General features: G+C 43.4%; 1 protein-coding gene and 1 long non-coding RNA gene across 4 annotated transcripts in view; one reads left to right on the forward strand and one right to left on the reverse strand.

Moving 5' to 3' along the window:
* The window catches only part of LOC127926845 (staphylococcal nuclease domain-containing protein 1-like), a gene marked incomplete at its 5' end in the record, with an annotated part of 287,826 nt that overhangs the window by 125,157 nt on the left and 148,305 nt on the right, over positions 1-14,364 (forward strand). The window lies entirely within an intron of this gene.
* Positions 11,960-14,364, reverse strand: part of LOC127926847 (uncharacterized) — a 3,223-nt gene continuing 818 nt past the window's right edge. Inside the window, exons 1-3 of one of the 3 annotated variants that reach the window (XR_008125211.1) lie at positions 13,920-14,058; positions 12,408-12,461; positions 11,960-12,012 (exon numbers count right to left, since the gene is read on the reverse strand). This is a non-coding gene — a long non-coding RNA (uncharacterized LOC127926847). Of the gene's footprint in view, positions 12,013-12,407; positions 12,462-13,259; positions 13,304-13,919; positions 14,059-14,364 lie in introns of those variants that run through there. The other 2 variants (XR_008125212.1, XR_008125213.1) reach the window with 2 other exon arrangements.

Genomic DNA, 14,364 nt, shown 5'->3' on the forward strand with positions numbered 1-14,364 from the left:
TTTTCCCCACCAATATTTGCATACTAAAATTGCCACTGGTGATGAGAGAACTCAACCAATTTTTTTAGACGCAAGGCCACTACACAACATTTTATTGGGCCTTTGTTGTCTAAAAAGGAAAAATACAAGGATCCACTTTTATCGACAATATACGACTCACAGACAATGCATTGCGCAAAAAAACAACCCTTGCGATATCAACTGGAATTGCATGGGTCTATTAATGAACTTTTTTGTTGAAAACTAATATTTGAATGGGAAGAGTCTGTCACTAGCAAACATGGTTACAGACCCAACAACATTATATAGTATCCCTCCTCATGGTTACAGACCCAACAACATTATATAGTATCCCTTCCACATGGTTACAGACCCAACAACATTATATAGTATCCCTCCTCATGGTTACAGACCCAACAACATTATATAGTATCCCTTCCACATGGTTACAGACCCAACAACATTATATAGTATCCCTCCTCATGGTTACAGACCCAACAACATTATATAGTATCCCCTCCTCATGGTTACAGACCCAACAACATTATATAGTATCCCTTCCTCATGGTTACAGACCCAACAACATTATATAGTATCCCTTCCTCATGGTTACAGACCCAACAACATTATATAGTATCCCTCCTCATGGTTACAGACCCAACAACATTATATAGTATCCCTTCCTCATGGTTACAGACCCAACAACATTATATAGTATCCCTTCCTCATGGTTACAGACCCAACAACATTATATAGTATCCCTTCCTCATGGTTACAGACCCAACAACATTATATAGTATCCCTTCCTCATGTTTACAGACCCAACAACATTATATAGTATCCCCTCCTCATGGTTACAGACCCAACAACATTATATAGTATCCCCTCCTCATGGTTACAGACCCAACAACATTATATAGTATCCCCTCCTCATGGTTACAGACCCAACAACATTATATAGTATCCCTTCCTCATGGTTACAGACCCAACAACATTATATAGTATCCCTCCTCATGGTTACAGACCCAACAACATTATATAGTATCCCTTCCTCATGGTTACAGACCCAACAACATTATATAGTATCCCCTCCTCATGGTTACAGACCCAACAACATTATATAGTATCCCCTCCTCATGGTTACAGACCCAACAACATTATATAGTATCCCTTCCTCATGGTTACAGACCCAACAACATTATATAGTATCCCTCCTCATGGTTACAGACCCAACAACATTATATAGTATCCCCTCCTCATGGTTACAGACCCAACAACATTATATAGTATCCCCTCCTCATGGTTACAGACCCAACAACATTATATAGTATCCCTTCCTCATGGTTACAGACCCAACAACATTATATAGTATCCCCTCCTCATGGTTACAGACCCAACAACATTATATAGTATCCCCTCCTCATGGTTACAGACCCAACAACATTATATAGTATCCCTTCCTCATGGTTACAGACCCAACAACATTATATAGTATCCCCTCCTCATGGTTACAGACCCAACAACATTATATAGTATCCCTTCCTCATGGTTACAGACCCAACAACATTATATAGTATCCCTTCCTCATGGTTACAGACCCAACAACATTATATAGTATCCCTTCCTCATGGTTACAGACCCAACAACATTATATAGTATCCCCTCCTCATGGTTACAGACCCAACAACATTATATAGTATCCCTTCCTCATGGTTACAGACCCAACAACATTCTATAGTATCCCTCCTCATGGTTACAGACCCAACAACATTATATAGTATCCCTTCCTCATGTTTACAGACCCAACAACATTATATAGTATCCACTCCTCATGATTACAGACCCAACAACATTATATAGTATCCCTCCTCATGGTTACAGACCCAACAACATTATATAGTATCCCCTCCTCATGATTACACACCCAACAACATTATATAGTATCCACTCCTCATGGTTACAGACCCAACAACATTATATAGTATCCCTTCCTCATGGTTACACACCCAACAACATTATATAGTATCCCTCCTCATGGTTACAGACCCAACAACATTATATAGTATCCCCTCCTCATGATTACAGACCCAACATTATATAGTATTCCTTCCTCATGGTTACAGACCCAACAACATTATATAGTATCCCTCCTCATGGTTACAGACCCAACAACATTATATAGTATCCCCTCCTCATGATTACAGACCCAACATTATATAGTATCCCCTCCTCATGGTTATAGATGGTTACAGACCCAACAACATTATATAGATCCCAACAACATTATATAGTATCCCTTCCTCATGATTACAGACCCAACAACATTATATAGTATCCCTCCTCATGGTTACAGACCCAACAACATTATATAGTATCCCCTCCTCATGATTACAGACCCAACATTATATAGTATCCCCTCCTCATGATTACAGACCCAACATTATATAGTATCCCCTCCTCATGGTTATAGACCCAACAACATTATATAGTATCCACTCCTCATGGTTACAGACCCAACAACATTATATAGTATCCCATCCTCATGGTTACACACCCAACAACATTATATAGTATCCCATCCTCATGGTTACACACCCAACAACATTATATAGTATCCCTTCCTCATGGTTACAGACCCAACAACATTATATAGTATCCCCTCCTCATGGTTACAGACCCAACAACATTATATAGTATCCCTTCCTCAGGGTTACAGACCCAACAACATTATATAGTATCCCCTCCTCATGGTTACAGACCCAACAACATTATATAGTATCCCCTCATCGTGGTTACAGACCCAAGAACATTATATAGTATCCCTTCCTCATGGTTACACACCCAACAACATTATATAGTATCCCATCCTCATGGTTACAGACACAACAACATTATATAGTATCCCCTCCTCATGGAGAAAAGCACATGAGCTAATTATAATACACAAAGTATACAAAACAGTGACATAATTCCAACATGGCCTAAAATGATTAATTAGATCCTAATGAGCGAGATCTATATAAGCAATATAACAATTGAGATGTACAAACTATGGCATAAGGGAACGATGAGTGAATAAGTGGCAAGTCGTAATTTCTATTAAGACATTCATGAGCGAGTAGTCTAATTAATTGTTCAGCACTTTTGAAATGTACAGCGACAGAATTCACAACATGGGCCGTTCTTACAGTATTCTCCCTGTACACCAAGTCAGAACTAGAGGATTAAAAAAACGGGGCATATAAGCAGACAATGAAAGCTCTTACAGTATTCTACGATGACATTTCTCTAGAACAGGCTGTAGGCTACATGTGCAGCACCAAGTCAAAACAATAGGGTAAGTTCTGAGGGGGAGACGGACAAAACTCTTAGGCTGAGACACATAGGCTCCTAACAGCTTACTACACTACATACCATTAGTAGTATTTTCTTAGCTACGGTATACTTATCTCCCTGGCATATTACATCATTGATGCAGTCGTATACAATACATGTTTTTGACCGTTGCTGTGCTTACTTGAACGTGGCAAGGCGGTCCTTCTTGTGGGCTTTGTCATCAAAGTCTTGCATTCTCTGGATTTAGGGTGATTTCAAGATAGCTGGGAACTCGGGATAAAAACTATGTGGAATCATGATGTCAGTGGTCTTCAGGTCGGAGCTCTAGAAAGAGGCCAGCGTTCCCGACATGGAATTCCGAGTTGAATGACCATTGAAAACATATGTTTCCAATCTGAAGCTGTTTTTTTCCCTAGTTCCCAGTTGTCTTGAACGCACTGAAGTCTGAGATTTCCCAGTTATTAGTATCCAGTTGTTTTGAATGCGGATTGACTGCATGGCCAATGTTTTCAACCTTTTCTGTCCCATGCTGTTACGTGTGAATGTTTATCCTTATGAGTTTGGAAAATAGACCCTTCAGACTTAATGTTTTAAATCCTTAAACCCAGACATGGACCACACACAATCAAATTTATTTATAAAGCCCTTCTTACATCAGCTGATATCTCAAAGTGCTGTCCAGAAACCCAGCCTAAAACCCCAAACAGCAAGCAATGCAGGTGTGGAAGCACGGTGGCTAGGAAAAACTCCCTAGAAAGGCCAAAACCTAGGAAGAAACCTAGAGAGGAACCAGGATATGAGGGGTGACCAGTCCTCTTCTGGTTGTGCCGGGTAGAGATTATAACTGAACATGGCCAAGATGTTCAACTGTTCATAGATGACCAGCATGGTCCAATAATAATAATCACAGTAGTTGTCGGGGGTGCAACAGGTCAGCACCTCAGGAGTAAATGTCAGTTTGCTTTTCATAGCCGATCATTAAGAGTATCTCTACCACTCCTGCTGTCTCTAGAGAGTTGAAAACATCAGGTCTGGGACAGGTAGCACGTCCGGTGAACAGGTCAGGATTCCATAGCCGCAGGCAGAACAGTTGAAACTGGAGCAGCAGCACGGCCAGGTGGACTGGGGACAGCAAGGCGTCATCATGCCAGGTAGTCCTGAGGCATGGTCCTAGGGCTCAGGTCCTCCGAGGGAGAGAAAGAAAGAGCGAATTAGAAAGAGAAAGAAAGCGAATTAGAGAGAGCATACTTAAATTCACACAGGACACCGGATAAGACAGGAGAAGTACTCCAGATATAACAGACTGACCCTAGCACCCAACACATAAACTACTGCAGCATAAATATTGGAGGCTGAGACAGGAGGGGTCAGGAGACACTGTGGCCCCATCCGATGATACCCCCGGACAGGGCCAAACAGGCAGGATATAACCCCACCCACTTTGCCAAAGCACAGCCCCCACACCATTAAAGGGATATCTTCAACCACCAACTTACCATAGAAGAGCACCATTGAGCCAGGGACTCAGCCCCCCGTAATAGGGTTAGAGGCAGAGAATCCTAGTGGAGAGAGGTGAACCGGCTAGGCAAAGACAGCAAGGGCGGTTCGTTGCTCCAGAGCCTTTCCATTCATCTTCACACTCCTGGGCCAGACTACACTCAATCATATGACCCACTGAAGAGATGAGTCTTCAGTAAAGACTTAAAGGTTGAGACCGAGTCTGCGTCTCTCACATGGGAAGGCAGACCATTCCATAAAAATTGAGCTCTATAGGAGAAAGCCCTGCCTCCAGCTGTTTGCTTAGAAAATCTAGGGGCAATTAGGAGGCCTGCGTCTTATAACCTTAGTGTACGTGTAGGTATGTATGGCAGGACCAAATCGGAAAGATGCGTAGGAGCAAGCCCATGTAATGCTTTGTAGGTTAGCAGTAAAACCTTAATCAGCCCTTGCCTTAACAGGAAACCAGTGTAGGGAGGCTAGCACTGGAGTAATATGATACAATTTTGGGGTTCTAGTCAGGATTCTAGCAGCCGTATTTAGCACTACCTGAAGTTTATTTAGTGCTTTATCCGGGTAGCCGGAAAGTAGAGTGACTTAAATGTAAATGTGGTAAATAGCCCACCCATTTTTTACCTACCTCATCCCCATACTGTTTTTATTGATTTACTTTTCTGCTCTTTTGCACACCAATATCTCTACCTGTACATGACCATCTGATCATTTATCACTCCAGTGTTAATCTGCAAAATTGTAATTATTCGCCAACCTCATGCCTTTTGCACACATTGTATATAGACTCCCCTTTTTTTTCTTCCTATTTTGTTATTGACTTGTTAATTGTTTACTCCATGTGTAACTCTGTGTTGTCTGCTCACACTGCTATGCTTTATCTTGGCCAGGTCGCAGTTGCAAATAAGAACTTGTTCTCAACTAGCCTACCTGATTAAATAAAGGTGAAATAACATTTTTTTTTAAGTATTAAATACTTGTTCTCTCCACTGTATGTGGTAGTGGTGGAGTAGGAGCCTGAGGGCACACAGTGTGTTGTGAATGTATCGAAATCTTTTTTAAATTGTTTAAACTGCCTTCATTTTGCTGGACCCCAGGAAGAGTAGCAGCTAATGGATATCCATAATAAACACACAAAATACAAATACAAAGAGTTTTCTTAGGGGACCCTATAATCTTTGGCTACATTGAATGTTTTCTTTTAGCTACTTCTAATTCACACCGATTCACTTTGATATTTAAGTATATATAAAACCAAATACTTTTATACTTTTACTCAATTACGATTTTACTGGTTTACTTTCACTTTTACTTGAGTCCTTTTCTTTTAAGATATCTTTACTTTTACTCAAGTATGACAATTGGGTACTTTTTCTACCACTGACATTTATTAGGTAGCTAGCCAGTTAACTTGCGATTAGCATTAGTGGCCAATAAAGTTTCGTCCCAACTTGCTAAGAAGAGACAAACTAGCTGTTTACAGATGTAAGAAACACAAATGTATAGCGTAATTATAGAATGCTAGTGGATTTATATGAAGAAGCAAAGTGAAAATAGCATCATTGTCGTCAACATTGTCACATGCAGACTGAACGCAACTGTTTCGTGGTCGAAGAACAACAAATGTGACATAGGGCAGGGCTAGGTCTGTGTGGAAAGCAGCATGGAGAAAGAGAGAGCGGAGAGAGAGGACTCAAGTAGAGAAGTAAACTATAAGAATAGACGTTACACACAGCGTATACCATTTAACAAATCAAACATTCAAATAGGGTTATAGAAGTAAAAACCCAAACTAGTCAGTGCATCAATACCAGTATATCGTAAAATATGGTATACCGACCAGCCCTATTAAAATGTACATATTATTGGTAACAGAAAACATAGCTGAAGAATAACTGTAGATTAAATCATGTTGTAACTGTTCGCTGCTCTGGCCCCCCAATGGTGGAACAAATTCCCTCACGATGCCAGGACAGCGGAGTCAATCACCACCTTCCGGAGACACCGGAAACCCCACCTCTTTAAGGAATACCTAGGATAGGATAAGTAATCCTTCTCACCCCCCTAAAAGATTTAGATGCACTATTGTAAAGTGGCTGTTCCACTGGATGTCATAAGGTGAATGCACCAATTTGTAAGTCGCTCTGGATAAGAGCGTCTGCTAAATGACTTAAATGTAATGTAAATGTAGAGCATTGCAGTAGTCTAACCTAGAAGTAACAAAAGCATGGATTAATTTTTCTGCGTCATTTTTGGACAGAAAGTTTCTGATTTTTGCAATGTTACGTAGATGAAAAAAAGCTGTCCTTGAAACAGTCTTGATATGTTTGTCAAAAGAAAGATCAGGGTCCAGATTATCGCCGAGGTCCTTCAGTTTTATTTGAGACGACTGTACAACCATCAAGATTAATTGTCAGATTCAACAGAAGATCTCTTTGTTTCTTGGGACCTAAAACAAGCATCTCTGTTTTGTCCGAGTTTAAAAGTAGAACGTTTGCAGCCATCAACTTCCTTATGTCTGAAACACAGGCTTCTAGGGAGGGCAATTTTGGGGCTTCACCATGTTACATTGAAATGTACAGCTGTGTGTCATCCGCATAGCAGTGAAAGTTAACATTATGTTTTCGAATGACATCCCCAACAGGTAAAATATATAGTGAAAACAATAGTGGTCCTAAAACGGAACCTTGAGGAACACCGAATTGTACAGTTGATTTGTCCGAGGACAAACCATTCACAGAGACAAACTGATATCTTTCCGACAGATAAGATCTAAACCAGGCCAGAACTTGTCCGTGTAGACCAATTTGGGTTTCCAATCTCTCCAAAAGAATGTGGTGATTGATGGTATCAGAAGCAGCATTAAGGTCTAGGAGCACGAGGACAGATGCAGAGCCTCGGTCTGACGGCATTAAAAGGTAATTTACCACCTTCACAAATGCAGTCTCAGTGCTATGATGGGGTCTAAAACCAGACTGAAGCATTTCGTATACATTGTTTGTCTTCAGGAAGGCAGTGAGTTGCTGCGCAAAAGCTTTTAAATTTTTTTTTAGAGAAATGGAAAATTTGATATAGGCCAATAGTTTTTTATATTTTCTGGGTCAAGGTAAGGCTTTTTCAAGAGAGGCTTTATTACTGCCACTTTTAGTGAGTTTGGTACACATCCGGTGGATAGAGAGCCGTTTATTATGTTCAACATCGGAGGGACATGCACAGGAAGCAGCTCTTTCAGTAGTTTAGTTGGAATTGGGTCCAGTATGCAGCTTGAAGGTTTAGAGGCCATGATTATTTTCAACATTGTGTCAAGAGATATAGTACTAAAACTCTTGAGTGTCTCTCTTGATCCTTGGTCCTGGCAGAGTTGTGCAGACTCAGGACGACTGAGCTTTGGAGGAATACGCAGATTTAACGAGGAGTCTGTAATTTGCTTTCTAATGATCATGATCTTTTCCTCAAAGAAGTTCATGAATTTATTACTGCTAAAGTGAAAGCCATCCTCTCTTGGGGAATGCTGCTTTTTAGTGAGCTTTGCGACAGTATCAATAAAACATTTCTGATTGTTCTTATTTTCCTCAATTAAGTTTTAAAAATAGGATGATCGAGCATCAGTGAGGGCTATTCGATACTGCACAGTACTGTCTTTCCAAGCTAGTCGGAAGACTTCCAATTTGATGTGGCTCCATTTCCGTTCCAATTTTCTGGAAGCTTGATTCAGAGCTCGGGTCTTTTCTGTATACCAGAGAGCTAGTTTTTTTTATAACAAATGTTTTTATTTTCTAGGGGTGCAATGGCATCTAGGGTATTAAGCCAGGTTAAATTGAGTTCCTCCGTTAGGTGTTTAACTGATTTTTGTCCTCTGACGTCCTTGGGTAGGCAGAGGTAGTCTGGAAGGGCATCAAGGAATCTTTGGGTTGTCTGAGAATTTATAGCACGACTTTTGATGCTCCTTGGTTGGTCTGAGCAGATTATTTGTTGCGATTGCAAACATAATACAATGGTGGTCCGATAGTCCAGGATTATGAGGAAAAACATTAAGATCCACAACATTTAGGTTGCACGATCGAATCCCCGAGCTAACTAGGTTAAAATCTGTCGTTCTACCCCCTGAACAAGGCAGTTAACCCACTGTTCCTAGGCCGTCATTGAAAATAAGAATTTGTTCTTAACTGACTTAGTGACCTAGTTAAATAAAGGTAAAGTAAAAAATAATTGAAAGGGATTTTCCAGTAGATTGTGGACGTGATTCATGATGACTGCTTGTCTAGCTAAGATTGTGAAAGTATGATGTTGACATGATCAGTCCAATCAAAGCTACTGTAGATCTGATTGGTCTGTGTGTGTGGCATTTCATCTGTTCCCCTCTTGCAAGAATACACTCACACACTCCACCTGCTCCAGGTCTAAACTGGAGACCCAGCAGAAAACCCTACAAACCCACCTGTATAGAGTGAATGGCACGTGTCAACTTCTCCTCTAACTCATTCATGAGAGAGGGAGCGCAAAAAACGATTGCTATTTGGGCCTAAACAGACCCGAATTTAAGATACGTTTTGACTGTGAGCATATCCTTGCTATTGAGAAAGGCCGCCATAGGCAGACCTGGCTCTCGAGAGAAGACAGGCTATGTGCTCACTGCCCACAAAATGAGGTGGAAACTGAGCTGCACTTCCTAACCTCCTGCCCAATGTATGACCATTCTAGAAACAGTTATTTCCCTCAGATTACACAGATCCACAAAGAATTTGAAAACAAACCCAATTTTGATCAACTCCCATATCTACTAGGTAAAGCTCCAGTGTGTCATCACAGCAGCAATATTTGTGACCTGTTGCCACATGAAAAGGGCAACCAGTGAAGAACAAACGCCATTGTAAATACAACCCGTATTTATGTTTATTTATTTCTCACATTGTTACAACACTGTATATATACATAATATGACATTTGAAATGTCTTTATTCTTTTGGAACTTCTGTAAGTGTAATGTTTACTGTTCGTTTTTTGTTTATTTAACTTTTTGTTTATGATCTATTTGCTTTGGCAATGCTAACATATGTTTGCCAATTAAGCCCTTGAATTGAATTGAGAGGAAGAGATTCGTCCTTTGATCTCCTCTCCTTATCCCAGAACGAAACAGACGCTGGGATATAATAAGCACTAGAAAATGTCTTCCACCCCTCCACAACAATGGTAAATCATTTTTGTTTTCCCTGCTAACTCAGGTGGAGAGGGACGTTGGATGTTCGCCCCCCAATCAGCCTTCTGTTTCTTATTCTCCCCTTTTCAGTTATTTTCTCCTCATCCTGCTCACCTGTCATAGCTACGACAAATCGTTTAGCGGCTCGAACAGACGGTACATCCTTTCATTACAACCCGGGAGCCCTCTGCCATTTATCTCTCTCTACCTCTCTACCTCTCTACCTCTCTACCTCTCTCTCTCTACCTCTCTACCTCTCTCTCTCTACCTCTCTACCTCTCTACCTCTCTACCTCTCTACCTCTCTACCTCTCTACCTCTCTACCTCTCTACCTCTCTACCTCTCTACCTCTCTACCTCTCTACCTCTCTACCTCTCTACCTCTCTCTCTCTACCTCTCTACCTCTCTACCTCTCTACCTCTCTTCCTCTCTACCTCTCTACCTCTCTACCTCTCTACCTCTCTACCTCTCTACCTCTCTACCTCTACCTCTCTACCTCTCTACCTCTCTCTCTCTACCTCTCTACCTCTCTACCTCTCTACCTCTCTCTCTCTACCTCTCTACCTCTCTACCTCTCTACCTCTCTACCTCTCTACCTCTCTACCTCTCTCTCTCCCTCTCTACCTCTCTACCTCTCTACCTCTCTACCTCTCTCTATACCTCTCTCTCTCTACCTCTCTACCTCTCTACCTCTCTACCTCTCTACCTCTCCTCTCTACCTCTCTACCTCTCTCTCTCTACCTCTCTACCTCTCTACCTCTCTACCTCTCTACCTCTCTACCTCTCTCTCTACCTCTCTACCTCTCTACCTCTCTACCTCTCTACCTCTCTACCCTCTCTACCTCTCTCTCTCTACCTCTCTACCTCTCTACCTCTCTCTCTCTACCTCTCTACCTCTCTCTCTATACCTCTCCTCTATACCTCTCTACCTCTCTACCTCTCTACCTCTCTACCTCTACCTCCTCTCTACCTCTCTACCTCTCTACCTCTCTACCTCTCTACCTCTCTCTCTCTACCTCTCTACCTCTCTACCTCTCTACCTCTCTACCTCTCTACCTCTCTCTCTCTACCTCTCTCTCTCTACCTCTCTATACCTCTCTACCTCTCTACCTCTCTACCTCTCTACCTCTCTACCTCTCTACCTCTCTACCTCTCTACCTCTCTACCTCTCTCTCTCTCTACCTCTCTACCTCTCTACCTCTCTACCTCTCTACCTCTCTACCTCTCTCTCTCTCTCTCCTCTCTCTCTATACCTCTCTACCTCTCTACCTCTCTACCTCTCTACCTCTCTACCTCTCTCTCTACCTCTCTACCTCTCTACCTCTCTACCTCTCTACCTCTCTACCTCTCTACCTCTCTACCTCTCTACCTCTCTACCTCTCTACCTCTCTACCTCTCTACCTCTCTACCCTCTCTACCTCTCTACCTCTCTACCTCTCTACCTCTCTACCTCTCTACCTCTCTACCTCTCTACCTCTCTACCTCTCTACCTCTCTACCTCTCTACCTCTCTACCTCTCTACCTCTCTACCTCTCTACCTCTCTACCTCTCTACCTCTCTACCTCTCTACCTCTCTCACCTCTCTACCTCTCTACCTCTCTACCTCCTCTCTACCTCTCTACCTCTCTACCTCTCTACCTCTCTACCTCTCTACCTCTCTACCTCTCTACCTCTCTACCTCTCTCTCTACCTCTCTACCTCTCTACCTCTCTACCTCTCTACTCTCTCCTCTCTACCTCTCTACCTCTCTACCTCTCTCTCTCTCTCTCTCTACCTCTCTACCTCTCTACCTCTCTACCTCTCTCTCTCTACCTCTCTACCTCTCTACCTCTCTCTCTCTCTCTACCTCTCTACCTCTCTACCTCTCTACCTCTCTACCTCTCTACCTCTCTACCTCTCTACCTCTCTACCTCTCTACCTCTCTACCTCTCTACCTCTCTCTCTCTACCTCTCTACCTCTCTCTCTCTACCTCTCTACCTCTCTACCTCTCTCCTCTCTACCTCTCTACCTCTACCTCTCTCTCTCTACCCTCTACCTCTCTCTCTCTACCTCTCTACCTCTATACCTCTCTCTCTCTACCTCTCTACCTCTCTACCTCTCTCTCCTCTCTCTCTCTACCTCTCTACCTCTCTCTCCTCTCTGCCTCTCTACCTCTCCTCTCTACCTCTCTACCTCTCTACCTCTCTCTCTCTACCTCTCTACCTCTCTCTCTACCTCTCTACCTCTCTACCTCTCTACCTCTCTACCTCTCTACCTCTCTACCTCTCTACCTCTCTACCTCTCTACCTCTCTACCTCTCTACCTCTCTACCTCTCTACCTCTCTACCTCTCTCTCTCTACCTCTCTACCTCTCTCTCTCTCTACCTCTCTACCTCTCTACCTCTCTCTCTCTACCTCTCTACCTCTCTACCTCTCTACCTCTCTACCTCTCTACCTCTCTACCTCTCTACCTCTCTACCTCTCTACCTCTCTACCTCTCTCTCTCTCTCTCTACCTCTCTACCTCTCTCCTACCTCTCCTCTCTACCTCTCTACCTCTCTACCTCTCTACCTCTCCTCTCTACCTCTCTACCTCTCTACCTCTCTACCTCTACCCTCTCTACCTCTCTACCTCTCTACCTCTCTCTCTCTACCTCTCTACCTCTCTCTCTCTCTCTACCTCTCTACCTCTCTACCTCTCTACCTCTCTACCTCTCTACCTCTCTACCTCACCTCTCTACCTCTCTACCTCTCTACCTCTCTACCTCTCTACCTCTCTACCTCTCTCTCTCTACCTCTCTACCTCTCTACCTCTCTACCTCTCTACCTCTCTACCTCTCTACCTCTCTACCTCTCTACCTCTCTACCTCTCTACCTCTCTACCTCTCTCTCTCTCTACCTCTCTACCTCTCTCTCTCTGCCTCTCTACCTCTCTGCCCTCTCTCTCTCTACCTCTCTCTCTCTGCCTCTCTACCTCTCTACCTCTCTCTCTCTACCTCTCTACCTCTCTACCTCTCTACCTCTCTACCCTCTACCTCTCTCTACCTCTCTACCTCTCTACCTCTCTACCTCTCTCTCTCTACCTCTCTACCTCTCTCTCTCTACCTCTCTACCTCTCTACCCTCTCTCTCTACCTCTCTACCTCTCTACCTCTCTACCTCTCTGCCTCTCTACCTCTCTACTCTCTCTACCTCTCTACCTCTCTACCTCTCTACCTCCCTCTACCTCTCCTCTCTACCTCTCTCTCTCTACCTCTCTACCTCTCTCTCTCTACCTCTCTACCTCTCTACCTCTCTACCTCTCTACCTCTCTGCCCTCTCTCTCTACCTCTCTACCTCTCTACCTCTCCTCTCTACCTCTCTACCTCTCTACCTCTCTACCTCTCTCTCTACCTCTCTACCTCTCTACCTCTCTACCTCTCTACCTCTCTACCTCTCTACCTCTCTCTCTCTACCTCTCTACCTCTCTACCTCTCTACCTCTCTACCTCTCTCCTCTACCTCTCTACCTCTCTACCTCTCTACCTCTCTACCTCTCTACCTCTCTACCTCTCTACCTCTCTACCTCTCTACCTCTCTACCTCTCTACCTCTCTACCTCTCTACCTCTCTACCTCTCTACCTCTCTACCTCTCTACCTCTCTACCTCTCTACCTCTCTCTCTCTCTGCCTCTCTACCTCTCTACCCTCTCTCTCTCTCTCTCTCTACCTCTCTACCTCTCTACCTCTCTACCTCTCTCTCTACCTCTCTCTTCCTCTCTACCTCTCTCTCTCTACCTCTCTCTCTCTACCTCTCTACCTCTCTCTCTCTACCTCTCTCTCTCTACCTCTCTCTCTCTACCTCTCTACCTCTCTCTCTCTACCTCTCTCTCTCTACCTCTCTACCTCTCTCTCTCTCTACCTCTCTCTCTCTACCTCTCTACCTCTCTCTCTCTACCTCTCTACCTCTCTACCTCTCTACCTCTCTACCTCTCTACCTCTCTACCTCTCTACCTCTCTACCTCTCTACCTCTCTACCTCTCTACCTCTCTACCTCTCTACCTCTCTCTCTATCCCTCTCTCTCTACCTCTCTACCTCTCTACCTCTCTACCTCTCTACCTCTCTCTCTCTCTACCTCTCTACCTCTCTACCTCTCTACCTCTCTCTCTCTACCTCTCTACCTCTCTCTCTCTACCTCTCTACCTCTCTCCCTCTCTCTCTCTACCTCTCTACCTCTCTACCTCTCTCTCTACCTCTCTACCTCTCTCTCTCTACCTCTCTACCTCTCTCTCTCTACCTCTCTACCTCTCTACCTCTCTACCTCTCTACCTCTCTACCTCTCTCTCTCTACCTCTCTACCTCTCTA

The sequence above is a fragment of the Oncorhynchus keta genome, unplaced genomic scaffold (genome assembly GCF_023373465.1).
Source record: "Oncorhynchus keta strain PuntledgeMale-10-30-2019 unplaced genomic scaffold, Oket_V2 Un_contig_8484_pilon_pilon, whole genome shotgun sequence".
In the NCBI taxonomy this organism is placed as follows: domain Eukaryota; kingdom Metazoa; phylum Chordata; class Actinopteri; order Salmoniformes; family Salmonidae; genus Oncorhynchus; species Oncorhynchus keta.